A 20,784-nucleotide genomic window follows, 5' to 3' on the forward strand; every position below is an offset into this window, starting at 1 on the left:
CTAAATTAGTCAGCCTTGCCTAGATAGAAATACTGATATGAACTGGTTAATTAAATACAGTAAAGGATAGATGTAAATTTTGAATAATAACATTAATATTACAATTGTGATTTTGTGAATTTACTTTTTGAAGGATAAATTAATCAAACATAGAATAATGGGAAAATCTTAATAAGGCAATGTTTTTGTGTCATAGAAAATTATAAATGGCTCAGCAAACATTCCCGTGGCAGTATCCTAACACCATGGCTCCAAGTGAGAGTATAACTGAGCTTCTTAACCGCAGTCCTAGACTACGAAGTGGAATTTCCAAACATCGTTGTCGATGATTAGAAAACCGCCGACACAATAATAAAAAGTGATCAGTGGATTCTGGTTCATTGCAGAGGTAGCATTGCAGTGGTAGCACAGGCGACGGTAACGTCCCAACCCACTTCTTCTCCTTTCTCCCTTCTTTTCTTGCTGCCGGCTGCATTCCCGGCAACGGCTTGGTGCATTCTCGGCATGCTTAATCATTCTCATTATTACTATTTCTACTATCCTTCACTTCTGCCCGCCTCAGACTTGTTTTACTGCCCGTTTGTTGGTTAATCCCTCGTTGTGGCTATGTGCCCGTCTGAGATCACCATTACCATCATCATTATTATAATAACCATTATCATCAACTTCTTTCTCATCCTCGAGTTCGATCGAGTTCCTTACGGTGATATTTTTGCTGCAGTGCAGCGTCTATAGGCCGTGGGTGTAGCACGGAGCCCCCATGTTCACGTCGTCTCTGTTGACGACGAAGAGAGCGGCACCTCCAAGAATATGTTTTGGTTTCAGGACTCATGTACAGAAACTCTGTGGGTATGCTGGCTGAGTGTTGTGATATATTTGGGCCACATTTTGGCACAAATTTCGTGAAAATATTTTTCTTTACTGTGTGACGATTACACCATGTTAAAGAAAGGAAGGAAGAAATGAACAAAAAAAACGACATGGGTGCGCGGCATCTTCTTGGAATGTTAGCTGTTTTTGCATTCCCCTTCAGTAGTATAAATTTCTGCATGCGCCACGCGCCACGCTTCTTCGTGTGGAATAGCCAAAACTGACGAGAGGCATTGTCATCGATTGAATCCAGAGGCTTATTGCCCTAAATGCAACGCAAGGCTTACAGGGCGTGCGGATGGTGGAAGGATGCGGATAATGCCCCCCCCCCCCCCCTTTTCCGGCAAAGAGGAAGTGACACGAGCGTTTCAAAGCTCGTGCTCCTCGCGCTATCCTCGTTCCAGGCCTGCATTTGGAACGACCGACTCCGCCACGGTAAGACTTGTCTCTGTTCGCGACCTTTCCTTTCGGGTAGACGCGAATGGCCGCGACCAGCTAAGTTTTTCGCACTGCTCATGAAGTAAGCCTCGCTTGCGAAGAATTGACAGATCTATATTGAGCTGCATTCGCGGAGTCGCGCTCTCTCTCGGACTTTTCAGGCGATCCAGTTTTGCGCTGCTAACGAAACACTGCGATTGTCCTGGGTTTTGTTCAGTTCTCATATACGATGAGGAACATTAACGATGATTAAAAATAATATATGATGATTAAAAAAGAGGGTTAGGTGCAATGTACAATTTATTCTGCGTATTACTGGCTACTTCGCGAGCTTTCAAGAAAGCTCAGAGTAGTAGGTCAGAGAAGTTAACCTTAGCCCACATGGAAATCGTAATATAAGCATGTGATCCTACTTCTATTAGAATGATTAGGCAGCATCTCCTATGTTGTAAAGTCCATCATGAAACTGCAGCGCACACACACAAGACCTTGGTTAGGTATCGTTAGAACCTTGCGCTCTTAGTGTTGAAGACCGCCGCGTCTCACAGGTCACAGTGGTTTGTTTGAATGAAACTTGATTTATTAAGGGAAAAAGGAAAGGGAAGAGTGCTCACACAGAGAGCAACGCAGGGGCTCACGTTTATCGCACAGGAACTCGCACATAGCGTCCGTCGAACACGCACACGGTAACTCGCGCTCACACTCGCACAGCTTCGTCGTCGCACTATCGAACGCGCACTCGCACTGCCACACACTCCCACAACACAATAGACGCGTCTCGGCCGCAGATCGCGGTGTACAAGGTAGGGGGCGCTAGCTAACAGCTTGTGAAAAAGCTAACATCTCGGCCGTCCTGAAATCTTAACGTCCTCGTTAAGGTAATCGCAGTAACACACACACACAGAGAGAACGCTAGCTGTCTTATGGTATGCAGTCGCGTAGTCTGGCAGGTACTACTCGTTGCCTGCGTGGGCGTCTAACTGCCAAAGGCTCGTCGTACTGATCCTGGTCAAGTTGGTGCTCGGTTCATCTGACTCCTCGTCGTCGTCTAGGTGAGACGTTTTACTTGTCGATGGCCACGCCTTCAATTGCGAAACGTGCGCGTCGTCGCGTACTTCTTTCTCGTCAGACTCGTCGTCCTCGTCGGACTCCTCTTTCTTTGCTACTTTCCTCCGCTTGGCAGGAGTGCTGGTCTTCTTTGCAGGCCGCTTTCGAGATGCCTTCCCCTTCTCTGCCTTGGGATTTACCGTCTTTTGTTTCTTCGTCTGGCCCTTGCCAGCGGAAGCATGTGTCATAGACTTTCTCTTTCTCTTCTTGGTAGCTGGCAGCGGCTTCTTGTTATCAAAGGGCTTGAGCAGGAAGTTGAGAATACGATCCGTGCACTCCTCGACCGTGCCACTCTTCTCCAAATCAAGCATACCCAGCAAGTGTCTGTGCGCAGTCTTTTTGAGCTTTGCAACCATCTTTTCTCTCTTCACGTACTCTGCAGAGTCCTTCTCAAAGGGAAACCCATTGAACTTGCGCAAATTCTTCTTGATCTCGGATGGCGCTCCTGGGTGGCCAAAGAGCAGTCGATGCAAGCCCTTGAGACTCTCCGAGCGCTCACGTTTGATGTTGTGCTCGATTCGGGGGCAGTCACCCAGTGGTGTGCCTTTTCCTTGCTCTGGTGGGGGCCGCTCGCGTGCCGCTGTGCGGAAGCTCACGTCCAGCCGCTCGACCTTCTTGCGCTGCCGAGAACCTGACAGCTCCAGTGCCTGGTACAGCAGGCCAAGCTTTGGCTCCTCATCGTCACTTCTCTCCTCAGCAGCAGAGTTTCCGTCATCCTGTTTGTCATCCGCAGGGGCCTTTTCTTCCGATGCAGCTTTTCTCACGTTGTTTTCAACCGACACGCTTTCCGATTCCGACATCACGGCTGCAGCTTGGTCCGCAGGCTCCATTCTTTGGTAACTTTCATAGGGCTCCAGTTGAGCGAACGGACAGTCACTACAATGCCAAAACCGCAGAGAACCTCCAATTCTTGTATACGCGATGTAAGGCAACTCTGTGAATGTTCTTCCGACCAGTAAATCGACAGATTGGGCTTCATCTGGAACTACAAGAATGGGTATGTCCTTTGCCAAAACACCGTCAATGCATAAATCAGTCTTGCACCTTCCAATGCTTTTTGCCGCAGGCACAGTGCTATTTCCAAAACCATACAGGTCTGTTGTCTCAGGAACGATTTCTATGCCACATCGCGCTGCTCCGGAGGCACGCAGGAAACAGCCAGAACTACCCGTGTCAATGAGTCCAACAACAGTGAACTTTCCGTTCAAAGTGACTTCCTTCAGCAAAACACTTGCGCTCTTGATTTCACATACTGGCTCCGTTACTGTGTTCGCCTCGTTGCGCTGCAGTGCCTCCTTGCAGTGACGCTGCGTGTGATCTGTTCCGTTGCAGAGGAGACATTTCATCGGTCGTTTTGGTTGCGGACAGTCTCTCGCTATATGTCCGTACTGGCTACAGTTGTAGCACTTTCGCTCTCCTTTTTCGTTAGTCAGAGGGGGTCGCCTGTCCTTGGCACTTCCCTCCTCGACGGATTTTCTTTCATACAACGCGCTCACGTACGGAGCACGTGCTTCATTGCTCGCCGCTCTATGGTCGCGCGCTGAACCAAAAAACGCTTGCCTTTCACGCTCGATCCTCTCGAATTCCTGAATGTCGTGCAGAATATCGTCGTCGTCCTCATGACTTTTTCCGAGTAACATCGTGCTGAGTTGTTTCGAACGTAGTCCTGTAATTACCTGCTCACGAGTGTCCCAAAAATCCAAGTTCGCCTCCTTGCACAACCGCACCTTGGCGTGAAAATAGGCCACCGAGCTTTCGTTGCGCTGTTGCACTCGCTCGTGCATTTTGCGCCAGCGTTCCGCCGCACGCGTCTGGCTCACGAAGGTTCGCCGAAAACGCTCTTCAAAATCGCTCCAAGTTTTGACTTCGGATCTCCTCGAACGCAGCCAGTCTCTCGCCGGTCCGGTCAAACGGGACTTTGCGGTCTCAAGCATGAAAGACTCAGGCCAGCTGTGCAGCGTCGCAGTTGTACGGATATTTTCAATCCAATCCTTTGCTGAGGGTGCGTCCTCGCAACCGTTAAAGCTTGTTATGTTGTTGCTTAGGTCGGGCATCACTTGGAACGCAGCGATTCCACCAGGCGTTCCCGCAGACATGGGCTGTGGCGTCGCTGACGGAGTCAAGCGTTCCAACAAAGTCGTTAGGACGCGGTCCTTTTCCACAAGGGCGTTCAATAGTTCGCGCACGGTAACACCATCACTTTGGTCGGTGCCCATGGAGGAAATCGCCTCACGCACAGTCTCACCAGTAACACCACTCTCGTTGTCGCTGTCGGTTGGGGGGTCTCCACTCCGAACTTCCCTTACATTCATGGTGCCGCTCAGTCCGTTAGGCCTAGTAATCCCACTTCTGAGATGTTGAAGACAGCCGTTAGGCCTAGTAATCCTGCTTCTGAGGTGTTGAAGACCGCCGTTGGGCCTAGTAATCCTGCTTCTGAGGTGTTGAAGACCGCCGTTGGGCCTAGTAATCCTGCTTCTGAGGTGTTGAAGGCCGCCGTTGGGCCTAGTAATCCCACTTCTGAGGTGTTGAAGACCGCCGTTGGGCCTAGTAATCCTGCTTCTGAGGTGTTGAAGACCGCCGTTGGGCCTAGTAATCCTGCTTCTGAGGTGTTGAAGGCCGCCGTTGGGCCTAGTAATCCCACTTCTGAGGTGTTGAAGACCGCCGCGTCTCACAGGTCACAGTGGTTTGTTTGAATGAAACTTGATTTATTAAGGGAAAAAGGAAAGGGAAGAGTGCTCACACAGAGAGCAACGCAGGGGCTCACGTTTATCGCACAGGAACTCGCACATAGCGTCCGTCGAACACGCACACGGTAACTCGCGCTCACACTCGCACAGCTTCGTCGTCGCACTATCGAACGCGCACTCGCACTGCCACACACTCCCACAACACAATAGACGCGTCTCGGCCGCAGATCGCGGTGTACAAGGTAGGGGGCGCTAGCTAACAGCTTGTGAAAAAGCTAACATTAGTGACACTTGCGTTATTTAGCGTTGTTTACCCAACAATGATAGTCGCCTTCGGTGTTTTACGAGTGACGTATGTGTACGTGCGAGAATTTCGATTTAAATGTCGTTTGTAGAGTTTTCTCAGAAATGTGTCAGGAATTGGAACGATTGCGAGATGCATCGGTCTCTTAATAAACGTGGCACTGAGTACGACGTCTTACAGTAAAGTATACAGAACGCGCTCTCAGATGTGTAGTGTACGCCAGTACCACTAGATGGCAGCACTGCATCCTCGGCGGTGACCAAGTCAACCAGGTGGCCACGGAGTGGTGGGCCATAGTGCGCGCACATTAACGGCCAAACTTGGCGTGTGCTTGATATTGACAGTGTGTGTGAATGCATTTGTGACTCTGCGTATGTGTGCATGCAGCTTATATCTGTTATTTACTAAGGCCAGGGCATCGCTACTTTTTCACAGCGATGCCCACCCGTTACAAAGGGTGAGGCCAATAAATCCAATCCAATCCAAATCCAATCTATATAAGCGTTCAATAAACGCGGTCGGGCACTTGCCCGCCCGGAGACTTAGCTGTTGTCACTCGCCCGCTCGACATGGTGTCAGAAGTGGGATCGCGTCTAGGCTGATCCCGTACTTGCGGCTTCGACACACACGCTCTTGCCCCGCCACTCTTCGTCGAGGAAGTCAACTTTCCTTCGCCATGGCTACCGGTACAGGCTCTACCGGAACGCTCGCTGCTTCGTCGGCCGCTGCGTCTCTACATGGCATGGCCCAGCTGCGTCCACCACCGGCGTTTGACTTTGACAACCCCAGCTCCTGGCCCACATGGCTGCTGCAGTACGAGGACTACTCGTTCGCCACTGGACTTTACGCCGCTCCGACGGAGGTCCAGGTGCGCTCTATGCTCTACTGCATGGGCGCACAAGCCAGGGTGGTCCTCGCGTCCACCACGCTGGGAGACGCGGACCTGAAGGACGTCGTCGCCGTAAAGAAGGCGTTCAACGACCACTTCGTCCACCCGCCGAATGAGCTGTACGAGTCTGCTCGCTTTTACCGCTGTACGCAGCAGCCGGGTGAGTCGGCCGACGCATTCTACACTGCGCTTCGGACGATGGTCAAGCGTTGCAACTATTCCTCGCCCGACATTGAAGAGCGTCTTTTCCGAGACCGTTTTCTCGTGGGCTTGCTTGACCGCAAGTTCTCGGACCAGCTTTGTCGGAACCCGAGATTGACGTTGCATGAAACGCTCACGCACGTTCGCCAACACGAAGACTCCGATAACGAACGCAAGGCTCGTGACTCGGCTGATTCATCGACGCTCGCCATCGACGCCGCTCGCGTTCGCACCAACGTCGCTCGCGTTCGCAAGGAAAAGCCAGCGTCAGCGTCTCCTGATAGGACAACGCAGCAGCTGTGCCCATTCTGCGGACGCACATTGCATCCTCGCGCCGACTGTCCGACTCGCAGAGCGTCCTGCAATTTTTGCCGCAAAAGTGGCCACTTCGAGAACGTGTGCCTTAAGAAGAAACGCGGCAGCAGGAAGCGCACACCGAAGCCTTCTGCCAGCTCCATCGAGCTACATGCAGTTGCGGGAGAGCGTCCGAACGCGAAGTTCGTCGAAGTACCCATCGATGGGTGTCCACTTTCCTTCAAGGTGGACTCTGGCGCCGAAATTTCTCTCGTACCTACTACGTTCCCTGGCGTCCCCTCGAAGCTTCAAGACCCCAAAAGCCAATTTAAAGGCCCTGGCAACAACGTTCTACCGATCTTGGGCACTTACGTTGCTACCTTGTCATGGAACGGCAAGTTCACCAAGCAGCTACTCTACGTCCTGGCAACCAAGACGGTCCCGCTGCTGGGCTTCCCGGCAATCCAGGCCTTGGGCGTCTGCACGTTTGTCGACCAAGTCTCGGGGACTCCACTGCCCTTGGGCGACTTGCGTCTCGATCCCAGCCTCTTCCGAGGACTTGAGACACTGGTGTCAAACTGCCCCACGTGCGCCGAAACCACGGTGCAGCGCTCGGAACCTATGCTGCCGTCAGCCACTCCGACTCGGCCCTGGTAAGAGGTGGGCATCGATCTTTCATGTCAACGGCCAGGACTACGTCCTTCTGGTGGATTACCGGTCACGCTTCCCGGAGGTCATCAGCCTGCGCTCGACGTCAGCACCTGCGGTGATCAACGTCATCAAGAGCGTCTTCGCGCGCCACGGGATCCCAAGACTGGTGCGCAGCGATAATGGTCCTCAGTTTGCTGCAAGAGAGTTCTCCGCCTTCGCCGATTCCTATGGTTTCCGCCACGTCACTAGCAGCCCCCATTTTCCACAGTCCAACGGGGAGGTGGCACGGATGGTGAGGACGGTTAAGGACCTGCTGCGGAAAGCGGATGATCCATACCTTGCGCTCCTGGCATACCGCGACACCCCTGGGGTAAACGGAGTGAGCCCTGCTCAGCTGCTCATGGGCAGACGCCTACAGACCGGGTACCGAAGGCGTCACATCAGCTGGAGCCTACCTGGCCGCCGTCGGTCCCATTCACTCGGCGTGATCAAGATAACCGCAGGCACCAAGCATCTGACTTCAACAGAAGACACGCGGCTCATGAACTGCGGCCTCTTCAGGCAGGCGAGCAGGTCTGGGTACGGGACGTCAACTCCCCCGCAATCGTCATGGGGCCAGCACAACGCCCTCGCTCCTACGTGGTGGAGACTCCCACAGGTGTACTCCAGCGCAACCAGATGCACCTAGTACCAACGACGGGAGGTCCCGTGGAAGGGACTACCAGTACGCCTGGAACTCCCGCGGCGGAGCAGACCGCCATGTCCCCAACAACGCCTGGAGCTGATCAAGCAGCTCAAGACCAGGAAACCGCATCGCCTCGAGAAAGCACCTCGACTGCAAATGCACCCTACTTCTACGCCACGCGTCTCTAGGTTCGGCAGAAAGATCCGCAGGCCGAGAAGGCTCGACCTATGAACGTTTTGTGCCGGAGCAAGAGTTCCTGTTTTGTGGTTCTTATTTAACAGAAAAGAGGATGTAGTGTACGCCAGTACCACTAGATGGCAGCACTGCATCCTCGTCTATATAAGCGTTCAATAAACGCGGTCGGGCACTTGCACGCCCGGAGAGTTAGCTGTTGTGTCACTCGCCCGCTCGACAAGATGCATAGGCAGCAAATTGCTGAGTGCCTAAGTATCCAAAGTCCGAATACTTTTTTTTTCCTACATCGCGGTGGAGTTCTCAAAATTGAGTTTTTCTCTTGAGTTGTAACCAGAAGGTTCCACCATGTTTATTGCAAGCTTTCAGTGAGTGATCCATTCAATCCAGGAACGGGGGTTCTGTTACGAGGGCAGCAAAAATGTCCCGCAGTGCGAGGTAAAGATGTGGAGCAAGTCCGCAGCTGATGCTTTGTATTGAGGCAGTCCTGGCAGTGGGAGTAGAGTTGGCTTTCAGGAAAGTTTCGGTTATGTATCGGGATAATGTTTGTTGAGGGCATAGCGCCAAAGCCAGTAAGCCTATACTCGGCGGGCCGCAACAGCTTAGTGAAGGCTGAAAGATATATGACGCGAAGTCTTTAGCTGCACAGTATGCCAAGGACGCACGTGTGAGCCAATGCACGTGTTGCACATGTTTTTACCTCATTCTACTGCAGTGCGGGGACAATTAGGAAAACCAACGTTTATGAATAGTACCTATGAGTAAGCAACCTGCCAGATCAATTCTAGCGTTTGTATGTCTCACAGCACAACGTCAAGGTCCGCTTTCCTAGCCATAACACTTTCGGGTGCCGAAGAGAGGACGAGGCCATGCCAACTCCAGGACACGAGTGGTGCTCTATTCTTCCGGTGCGACGTGGTCTGGGCCTCACTGTCCATCGTCGTCGCCTTCCGCGCAGCGCGCTGCCACGGACGATTCGAGGCGACAGTGAAGACGCAGCACCAGAGGCGCAGGCAGTGTTCTGCGACTCGGGCGATTCCGTGGCCTTCCCGACGCTCCAGGCGCCCTTTCTGGATCCTCCGAAGGCGCGGAGGAAGCGCCAGCATTGGTGAGTGCAGCTACGATATACGCATAGTGGTTATACATAGCGCGCTCGTGAATGTGTATGAAAGAGGAGCCATTAAATGGGGATTTTATTTAAGCTGAGTCAGCGAATTACTGCGTTTCTGTAATGCGGAAACGCTCATTCTTTCAGCGAGCGGTTCATAGCTTAAGCCAGAAAATTGCGCAAGATATGAAAAACGTCGGCGACGCCTCGTTGTACTTCTCGCATCAGCTTCTCGGGACGTCATAGACTTTGACGGGCTTCACTTCTAGTTATTTGTTGATTGATATAACATTGCAATGCAACTTTGCATGAACCACTTATATACGCTCCGGCAACCTACGTTCAAGAAAACTGCGCGAATCAAATCTATTTGTAGCATTTGTAACCATTTATTTCTTTAAAAAAAACCGGGTCATTCTGGATTTTTATCTCCACAAAAACAGTAATCGTCAGCTATCTTGTGTACATTTAATTTCTTTAACGCTGCATGCACGGTATTTGTAGATCGCGAACGGCTTGCGCGTATCAGTGAGTGATACCGTTCTTGGCAGGAAAGTAGTGGGTGCACAAGCAGGGAATGCAGGCAAGATAAATGTGGTACATTGTTTAGAAACAAAATGAGCCAAAACGCTGTAAAATGTTTATAGAGCGCAGGAAGTTTGGTGATATAATCTGCTGGGTGCGAAACGGCCGAAAGTTCAAAGAATATAGGATGAAATTCGTGACGTCCCACTGAAGTACCAAAACCGTAGTTTTAGACGCAGTTGGTTAGCGGAGCGCAGAAGCACACTGCGAAGAGTAAAGCAACAAGAACAGAGCGCGCTGCGAACCATGGGCTGGCGGACAAGTTTTCTCGAACTCTGTCACATGGCGAAGTCATTTGGTCAGTCACGTCGTCGTCTGTGCAATGTGACACACAGGCGCGGTTCCAGGTTTTTCTCCATGGTGGTGGAGGGGGTCTGGCTTTGACATCCATGGCGATGGATGACGGCACGGATGTTTACGATTAAAAATACGAATAATGATAATAGTAATACTCATAACATTATAAATACGAGTCCCAGTGAGTGTTCTAACGACATATTTCTCTTTTTTTTAGTTTGTAAAAAAAAACCTTGGCATTCAAACATGCGGATTTTATATTATTCTAAGCGTGCCAATATGTTTGCCAAACTTGGGCAAATCCAGGCACTCATTGCCATGCTGACATCCATGCAGTATGGAAAATCCGTGATTGCAGCGCTGGCTGAACAGCCAGTCTATTGCACCTCCCATTAACACGAATGCCAGATTTCTATACTCTAGTAATTATTGTACGATGCTCCAATTGGTGACAGTCAAAGAATACAGTGGCCGCACTAGGCAGCTGTCGGAACTCTGAGAATTTATACGGAAAAGCAGACTGGCAGACTGGTGATTGTTTGAGCAAACGTCTGCAACAACCTAACAACCACTTAAGAGACGCTCTGTCCTCACTTTCAAAAATTTTTAATTAAGTATTGGTTTTTACGTGCCGTAGTGTCCGGAATAATTCTGACCACCTGGGGTTTCGTAACATGCACCCGAAACACGGTATATATACCAGCACTTTTGCATTCCACCTGCCATCGCAATGTGGCCGCCGCGGCTCGGGTCGAACCGGCGACCGTGTGCCACCAGGCTACTGGTGCGGGTCAAATACATCCCTGCTCAACTCAAAGAGAGCGTTTATAGATGCTCCAGCCAATTACGTGCGTCCATTTTCGTGACGAATTGGCGGAAGCGAATCTTTGTTAATAATTATGTCTGTCGGTAATTATATGCTTTGTAGCACGGACGACCAATGTAGATACCGCGGTGCGTACGTGTGTGTACTTCTTGCGGAATTGTTGTCTGCGAGTTGGATGGCGACTACCCGCACTGTGACAGAAAGCCGTCGTTATTTGCATTCACGACAGTCCCGTTCTTCGCAGTCCTGCCCTGTGGTTCGCGCAAATGTCTGCAGTCGTCTCGTTCGTGGTGGCAGCGCTGGTCGCCCTCACGCACATCCTCAGAGAAGCGACTGCCAGTCGAAGCACGTGATGCTGGCCGATCGCTGTGCTTCGACGGCGACGACGATGACGACGATGGCCGAGGCCGAGACGGCGTCCCAAGCGTCGCCAAGTGCCATCGACCGGCGTGGCCTGTAGGGCGCCGCCACTGGCGCTTTGAAGATTTATTTATTTAATGTACATATTAGATTATCGAAGTACTTATTTTTTTCGTCTGTACCGCACCGCGGTAAACATGTGTTGCGAATACCGAGTAAAATGTGTTTCGAAACGACCCTGGAAGTTATAATTTACTGGCTGCCGAAGAGGTAGAGGTGTTAACACCTTCAAAATTAAAAATAGTACCGCTCTGTTGGTGACAAAGACAATTGGATGATAAGCGTTTATGAGATGGCGATTAGCCATTGCTTTGGTGCATCTAAATTTTTATGCACTGTATCCAAGCAGGAGTCTCAAACTACCGAGATTACTGAAGTTGTAGCGCTTTGACGTTTTCAAGTACCCATGGCTGATAAGATACGTTGTAGTGGCGTGCTCTGAATATGAATTATCTGGGGTTTATCAACGCAAAGCACAGCGTACGAGCACTTTCGCAATTCAACTCAACGTCATTTTTCTCGATAACAAAGAAGGATCAGCCACATTAAAGGTACTGCACTGAGCAGCTTGACGGAGGCAGTGGCCAGCTTCTTAAGTTTTTAACACAGCGTACAGCCAGTTCAAACGATCAGAAATACACCACCGCCTCCTTGCCATCTCGGCGGATCGTAGGTTACAACATCGCCCTGTGCGTGTCGCAGGAGTGATGAATGATGCCGGTAGTATATTTAGAAATGTAAGCTAATTGGTGCAGCAGTGTCAAGAACAAGGACGGAATAGAAAAATTCCGCAAAAGGAGCGGCTATTTTCTTCCAGCTACTCCTGCAAGAGCGATGTGTCTACGTTGGCAACCGTGAAGGCCTTTCTGAGAACGCCATATCTTGCCTGGCAGAAGATGACGTAAAGCAGCCACACATACTGACTATTCCGACTGAATATCGCCGAAGGCTTCACGCGAACGGCGATCAATGTACGTTGTTAGTCGTTGCTCGCGGTAGTCATGAGTATGTTTATTTAGTAATTATTAAGAAAAGCTTAATTATCTGAATGTGATTTAACGTACCTCATCGACAAGGCGTAAGTGGATAAGTTGTGGAGTGCGTTCACAAATTGCTGTTATTAATAGTAATTCTTGAAGCAACTTTGGCCTTACATGATGTCTGTTTTTTTCCGACCAAAAGAAATTCTAGGAGCCCTCGAAATAAAAGAGAAATAATATGGTCGTCATGCCGTTTTGACCATGCTCCCGTCGTCGCCATGTCGTCGTAGTCACGCTGTCTACCAAAACAAGTCCGAAAGTTATTTGTGTCACCATAATCGAATCTTATCGACGTCAGCACAAGACTTCGGAAGTATTGATTGCCAGTGTGTCCATTTGATTTCTGCTGTCCGCCTAAGATCTTCGCGAACTTTGACAATTATATGCAACACTTTGTGCAGCAATTCTTTGAAGCGAAGCTTTATATGGCTAGGCGAAAGGAAAAAGCGTCTGTTAGTCACCTGTGTACAGAAAACTATCATCGTGGCTCGAACGTCGTCGTCGTCTTCCGCAGCTGGCTCGTTGACGCCCCTCGGGTTGCGCTCATCCAACCACTACCGCGTTCGTTGTCGTCTTCTTCCAGAGCTGGCTCCGTTGCCGCACCTCCTTACAGCGTTGTAATGTAGTCGTAATGGGGAAGCCGCGTTTACGGAGGTTGCTTAAGGGGGTACGAGCCATTCAGTGTCTCACCGTAACGGACAGATTTAATTATGAAGCAATTTAATTTCGAATAATCGCAAATGGCAATGGCTCGAGAATGCTGCTAACCACGCCGCCGAGCTAACTCGAGACATCGAATGCAAGCGACAACGGCGGACTGCGGGTATGCCGTCCGTGACGTCATTCTCTTCGTCGCAGCCGAACGTGCGTGTAACCTAAAAAAGAAACACAATAACGTAACCAATAATTGAGAAATACTTTAATGAGCCGTCAGGATTATTAACCCAGTCATAAACACTGGGGCCGCACGTTTCAGCTTGGCTGGTTAACCATCTGTCACAGTAGCGCACCCAGGATCTCAGCCAGGGGAGGGGTTGAATTTTTCTTGTGGGGGGAGGGGGTGGCTGGAAGGAAGCACTTTGCATAAAATGCAATTTTCTTGCTTTAGCCCGAGGAATCCCACAGTAAATAAAAGGCCTTATAATTATAATGTAAAGGGGTGTACTGAACAATTCAAGTGGTAGCGTCTGTTCGTAACCGAGAAGGCAGGTGACGCAGAGCAGGAACAGCTGGTTGCCCGAACGGCTCACACTCGTGCTAAGCACTGGCGATACGGCTGGCCCACTGGAGGCATTAAACAGTCGATCTGGCTGGCCTTGTCCTTGCGCTCTTCTTCTTCATTACAATTACCCCCGGTGCAAAACCGGAGCCATCCTGGCGACTTACGACGTGGAGACGTCGTTGGCATAGAATGGTTTCAAGGGCTGAACGTGGACAATATCCTGTCCACGGCGGCGCTTGTCGGAAGTCGGTGCAAGCGGCTCTATGACATAGTTGACCGGAGAGGTGCGTTCAACGATGCGGTATGGTCCATCATACTTCGAGAGAAGTTTTGTCGAAAGTCCAGGCGTGGTAGAAGGCACGGATAACAAGACAAGTGAGCCGGGAGCGAAGTTCGGAATCGTAGCATCGCCATCACGATTGGCTTTTTGTCGTTGTTGATCGTCGGAGGTGAAATGTCGGGCTAATTGACGGCATTCCTCGGCGTATCGGGCGGCGGCTGAAACTGGAGCACACTCGGACGCGTCTGGTGTATAAGGCAAAACAGTATCGCTGGTATGGGAAGGATCGCGACCGTAGAGGAGGAAGTACGGGGGAAATCCTGTAGTGCTTTGGGTAGCCGTATTGTATGCGTACGTGACAAATGGGAGGATGATGTCCCAGTTTGTATGCTCCGATGAAACGTACATGGCGAGCATATTACCAAGGGTTCGATTGAAACGCCCCGTAAGCCCGTTAGTTTGAGGATGGTACGCAGTGGTGGTCCGGTGAACTGCGTGGCATTGAGAAAGCAGAGCTTCAACCACCTGTGACAAAAACACACGACCTGTATCGCTCAGCAGTTCCCAAGTGGGCCATGACGAAGAATGAAACGATGAAGCAGAAAGGATGCAACGTCACTGGCGGTTGCTGCAGGTAGAGCGGCGGTTTCAGCATAGCGTGTAAGGTGATCAACTGCGACAATAATCCATCGTTTGCCAGCAGGTGTTAGCGGTAGCGGCCCGTACAGTTCAATTCCCACACGGTCGAAGGCACGAGCAGGTCACGGAAGCGGCTGCAATAAACCGTGGGCCGGATGAGGCGGAGATTTGCGGCGTTCACATTGCGGGCACGAGCGGACGAATTTTTGGACAACAGTAAACATTCCTCGCCAGTATTGCCGCAGGCGCTCATACGTCTTCAAAACGCCGGCGTGTGCACATTGTGGGTCAGTGTGGAAAGACGCGCACATGTCGGAACGCAAAGTCCTACGGATAACTAGGAGCCACTTGCGACCATCGGGCTGGTAGTTGCGTCGATACAATAGGTTATCCCGGACAGCAAAATGGGCAGCCTGCCGACGCAGGGAGCGGGAGATGGGAGATGCTGGCGAGCCAGAAAGGCTGAGCGACATCAAAAGAAGGACGGAACTGGGCAAGCAGGTGAAGAAACTGGGAGCGCTGCTCGGAAGTAAGGTCGTTGGCAATGAAAGGTGTGAATAAGTCAGGTGATGGCGGAGCAGAAGCGGGAAGTGCACAGAAGTCAGTGAGCTCTGCATGCGAAGCATCCGGCATGCACGTCGGTAATAAACATGTTATCAAGGGGCTGAACACGGCTAAGTGCTTCGCCGCAAAGAGCCTTCAGGGCTGTAGGAAGCGGATTGCAGACAACGATATGGAGCTGAAACCGGCTGAAATGTCAAGCGTGTCGAAAGGGAGGGGAACATCTTTGCGGGTTATGAAGTGTTCCGAAGGAGTGAAGAGGACAGCGCCTTCAGAGACAGCGCCACAAAAGACGGGAAAAACGGCAGACGAGTACGGCGGTTTGGTGATGTCTTCCCGAAGGCCTAGCTTAGCGGGAAGAGAAGTGGCGTCGACGAGGGGCACGTCACACAGAGGCGATAATTCGACTTCAGCACGCGCACAGTTAATGACGGCGTTATTTCGCGAAAGAAAGTCCCACCCAAGTATCACGTCGTGAGAGCATGACTGCAGTCCACAAACTCCACAATATAGAGAACGCCCTGAATAATAACTCTAGCTGTGCATGCTGCTGAAGGCTGGACTGGCTGGGTGCTTGCTGTGCGAAGAGAAAACCCAGAAAGTGGCGTCGTAACTTTTCGTAAAGCGCGAGAGAGGCGTTCGTTTAGGACAGACACGGCTGCTCCAGTATCAATTAGTGCAACGGTAGGAACGCCGCCAACACAAAGGTCGACAACGTTTGAAGGCGACAAAAGAGGACTTGTACAGATCGATGGCGACGCAGTTCCTGCCTCCTGAACTGTGGCGCTTAGTTTTCCTTTTGCGTGGGTGAAGGGCGCCGACGCATGGGGGACAACGAGCGGCGACGCGGGGAAGGTGAACGACGTGTAAGGACCGGGCGCTCGGCTGCTGGCCTGTTCGACTGCCGACTAAAAGAAGTGTCGTGGAAAGGTTGCACATCGGCGCATCGGCGTAGGGAGGCGACTGCGCAAAGCCATCAGAGTGCAGCATGCGGCGGCGGCTGAGTCGTGCAACATGGCCGGGAATACCGCAGGCATAACATATGGCTCTGTTGTCTTGCGTGCGCCAAGGATTAGCAAAGGCAGGAGCAGGTCGATGAACGGGATGTTGAACGGGTGGTAGCGGCTTTGGATGTAGCGCAACGAGTGGTTGACGAGGAGGCTGCGCGGCGACGGATGCGTAAGTAAGTGGCGCGGCGACAGGGGACTGCTGATGCTGCATTGGTAGAGCCTCAGCAACTTGGTCTACAATAACCCACCGGAGCGTCGGGGCGAGCAGTGTAGGAGGCTGTTGCGGCAGCGGCTGCTGTTGGTGTAGCTCAGCGAAGGGTCCACACGTTTGCATAGGTCGAGAACCTCTTCGATATAACAGGTGAATGTTTCACCGCGCAACTTGTGAACGACGGGGCGACCGAAAACTTCAGCGAAACTGGTCTTGAATGCTGACCAGGACTGAAAGTCGGCTTCGTGATTTTTAAACCACAGGTGAGCCACTCCCGCAAGGTAGAAGATGACGGCATTTAACTTGGCGGTATCATCCCATCGATTGTACACGCTCACCCGTTCGTAAGTAGACAACCAGTCAGTGAGTCCTGCTCATCCGTACCGCTGAAAACCGCGGGATGGCGGAGCGGGAGCGCGCCAGAGCAGGCAACGGAGGGTGGCGGCGACGTCGGCTAGGGAGAGTCAGGCATGACGGGAGGGAGAGTCCGAGACCGGAGTTCCAGGATGACGGCATTTAACTTGGCGGTTCTTGAATACCCAGCACCTCCACCAATTGTAAAGGGGTGTACTGAACAATTCAGGTGGTAGCGTCTGTTCGTAATCGAGAAGGATGGTGACGCAGAGGAGGAAGCGCTGGTTGCCCGAACGGCTCACACTCGTGCTAAGCACTGACGATCCGGCTGGCCCACTGGTTGCACTGGAGGCATTAAACAGTCGATCTGGCTGGCCTTCTCCTTGTGCTCTTCTTCTTCAGTACAATGATAATAATGACACCAAGGATGTTGACTATGCTTATTTCTTAAGCGTTTTACTCGAAAGTAATTTACGAGTGATTGAATAAATACAAGACGATGATAGAGTGTTCTTGTTACTCAGGAAAAGTCGATCTCATCTCAAGCCACCTCCTGAATTGTAATGACAATGTGAACAGAGCCCTGAAGGTAGACGTTGGACTGGACGCGTGAGGGGGGCGGGGGTTAACTCGGCCTCAGGGGGGGGGGGGGGGGTTGAACTCCCCCCCCCCCCGTCGGTGCGCCACTGATCTGTCCGGAGTGCTTGGGCGGTGATTTTTTCCAGGAATCGTTCCTAGCGCACTAAAAGACGAGAGAATGTGGAACATTCGCGTACCGCTAAGTTAACGGAAAGCAAGGGCTTGTGTTGTGTTTGCATTGCGAACTTGGCCAATCCCCCCTCGTGGGTTCCTTCCCATTGTGGTCGACGACGACGACAACAACGACGATGACGAAGACGACATTTTGCTGAAGGGATTCGAGTGGAATACGTCGGTAGTGGCAGTAATGCCTTGAGGAGGTGATCAACGCAGGAAGTGGAGCAGTGTCACCCTAATGGAAAGATAAGGTCTGGAGCGTATTTGTGCCCTGTACTCGTGACTGCTTTTGGAGGCCAATAAGCATCACTTTTATTTCCCACGCCTCCATGCAGCAGGAATGGAACACGGAAGTTATCAGTCTGGGAAATGTAGGCGTGCCTTATTGAGTACGCAATATCTGCAAACCACGCTTTGAACCCGTTCAGTCTGATAATTTACCTCAGTGCCTGCCTTCACAGCACGATAAAAGTCAGGCTATGACGTCCCGCGCCCCTTTGGTGGCGCACACTGCACGCAAACTAACGATTGCTGAAGAAACCAAAGGCAGTCCAACCCCTCCCCCGCCCTACCGTGCCACAATAAATCTAATAAAATAACCAAATCAATCTCAGATTTATGACAAAGAACTGCATGCTAATATTGTTTCATTTTTCTACTCGCATATACCGCAATATGCAGACATTTTATCCATCATATCTGTAACAGTTGCCATTTTATTTCGAAACTACAAGTAGCATATTTAATTTCAACTTATTTTCCTAAAAGAAATTAAAAGATACTAGTATTTCCACAGCCAGATTCATGGCTGATCCTCCAGAGCAGGTTGCGCCATTTCATCAAGGAACAAGATCAAATAACGAATATAAGGGCTCCTAACCAGGTCCTGTCTGAAATTTTTTTTTATGCTGGAGTTTGCAAAGCGCCGTCGAGGGAAGCTTTCGCAAGAAGTTTAGGAGTGCTCTGCATGTGTTTATAAAAAGTTCACTTCAATAAAAGACGATACGAACGACGATAAAAACGATAGTCACAATGACGGCACAATTCCACTGGGTCGATAATATATACAACGTATGGAGCACTGTATACACGGCACGTTTTTGTAGAAATGTCCGAGTCCACACTCACTAACATATAACTGCGTGTGCTGCGGACACAAGCGAATGCAGCGAGGCGAAGGTGAGAGAAGGCTAGCCACCTTCCCCGCTTTATATAGAGGCTCTCTCCTACTGCCTCGGCCAGCGCTTGCTTGCAGCATTCCTCCCCTGCGTTCTCCCATATTCGAGGCTAGGTGACGTTTACGTCCAAACCACTTCTTCTTTCTCTCATTTTTCCTTGCTGCCGTCTCCGGTTACGGCTTGGCGCGATCTAGGTAAGCTTGATCATTCTCATTATCACTATTTCTACAATCCCTCACATCGCCCCGCCTATGACTTGTTTTACAGCCCGTTTGTCGGCTAATCTCTGAGATCATCAGTATTATTATCATCATTATCAACTCCTTTTAAAAGTAATTCTTCGGTTGTTCTGCGTACCACCTGTTTTTTTTCTATTTTCTCTCTCTATATATATATTTATTTATTGCTGTGAGGTTGTGCGTCTAGCCCACCGGGTCACGTCGTCTCTGTTGACCGCGGAGGGAGCGGCTCCTCCAAGAAGATGTGTTGGTTTCTGCACCCTTGTGCTGCAGGTACAGGAGCTCTGCGTTAATGCTGACTGATTATTTCTGCCTCATTTTGGTACAAATTTCGCGATAGCATTTTTTTTGCCATACGACAAGGAGTAACTGCTGCGACTTAAAGGCGCTGACGTCTCCAATTACAGCATGTATATATATATATATATATATAGAGAGAGAGAGAGAGAGAGAGAAAAGACGACATGGGTGCGCGGGATCATCCTAAAATGTTAGCTGTTTTTGTATCGTCCAGCAGTAGTACAATTTGAATGGTCTACGCATCCCATCCCTTTTTGGGATTGCCAAAACTAACGAGAGGCTTTTTCATCGATTGAATCGCGAGATTTATGGCCCTAAAGCAACGCAAGTGTTATAGGGCGGGGGGATGGCGGACGGATGCGGATAATCCCCCCCCCCCCTTCTGGCAAAGAAGAAGTGACACGAGCGTTGCAAATCTCGTGCACCTCGTGCCAGGCCCGCATTTGGAACGACCGACTCCGCCACGGTAATACGACGTCTTCTTGTCTTCTGTACGCGACCTTTCCTTTCGGGTCGACGCGAATGCCGGCGACCAGCATAGTTTCTCACACTGCTCATGAAGTAAGCGTAGCTTGCGAAGCATCGACAGATCTATGTTGAGCTGCATTCGCGGAGTCGCGGTATCTCTCGGACTTTTCAGGCGATCCAGTTTTGCGATGCTAACGTAACGCTACGATTGCCCTAGGTTTTGTTTGTCGAGTGGGCGAGCGACACAGCATGTAACTCTCCGGGCGGGCAAGTGCCTGACCGCGTTTATTGAACGCTTATATAGCCGAGGATGCAGAGCTGCCATCTAGTGGTACTGGCGTACACTACATCCTCCCTTCTGTTAAATAAGAACCACAAAACAGGAACTCTTGGTACGGCACAAAACGTTCATAGGTCGAGCCTTCTCGGCGTGCGTATCTGTCTGCCGAACCTAGAGACGCGTGGCGTAGGAGAACCGCAGGGTGCATCTGCAGTGCATCGAGGTGCTTTCTCGAGGCGATGCGGTCTCCTAGTCTTGAGCTGCTTGACCAGCTCCAGGCCTTGTTGTGGACATGGCGGACTGCTCCGCCGCGGGAGTTCCAGGCGTACTGGTAGTCCCTTCCACAGGACCTCCCGTCGTTGGTACTAGGTGCATCCGGTTGCGCTGGAGTACACCTGTGGAAGTCTCCACCACGTAGGAGCGAGGGCGTTGTGCTGGCCCCATGACGATCGCGGGGGAGTTGACGTCCCGTACCCAGACCTGCTCGCCTGCCTGAAGAGGCCGCAGTTCATGAGCCACGTGTCTTCTGTTGAAGTCAGATGCTTGGCGCCTGCGGTTATCTTGATCACGCCGAGTGAATGGGACCGACGGCGGCCAGGTAGGCTCCAGCTGATGCGACGCCTTCGGTACCCGGGTCTGTAGGCGTCTGCCCATGAGCAGCTGAGCAGGGCTCACTCCGTTTACCCCAGGGG

At 51.1% G+C, this 20,784-nt stretch overlaps 1 protein-coding gene across 1 annotated transcript in view; it reads left to right on the forward strand.

Moving 5' to 3' along the window:
* The first annotated feature begins 1,286 nt into the window (after nt 1-1,286).
* Nucleotides 1,287-20,784, forward strand: part of LOC125942932 (uncharacterized) — a 28,800-nt gene continuing 9,302 nt past the window's right edge. The window contains exon 1 of the mRNA XM_049661194.1: nt 1,287-1,305. The gene's annotated coding sequence lies outside the window, so the exon portion shown is untranslated. The remainder of the gene's footprint in view (nt 1,306-20,784) is intronic.

The sequence above is a fragment of the Dermacentor silvarum genome, chromosome 2 (assembly GCF_013339745.2).
Source record: "Dermacentor silvarum isolate Dsil-2018 chromosome 2, BIME_Dsil_1.4, whole genome shotgun sequence".
Taxonomy (NCBI): Eukaryota; Metazoa; Arthropoda; class Arachnida; order Ixodida; family Ixodidae; genus Dermacentor; species Dermacentor silvarum.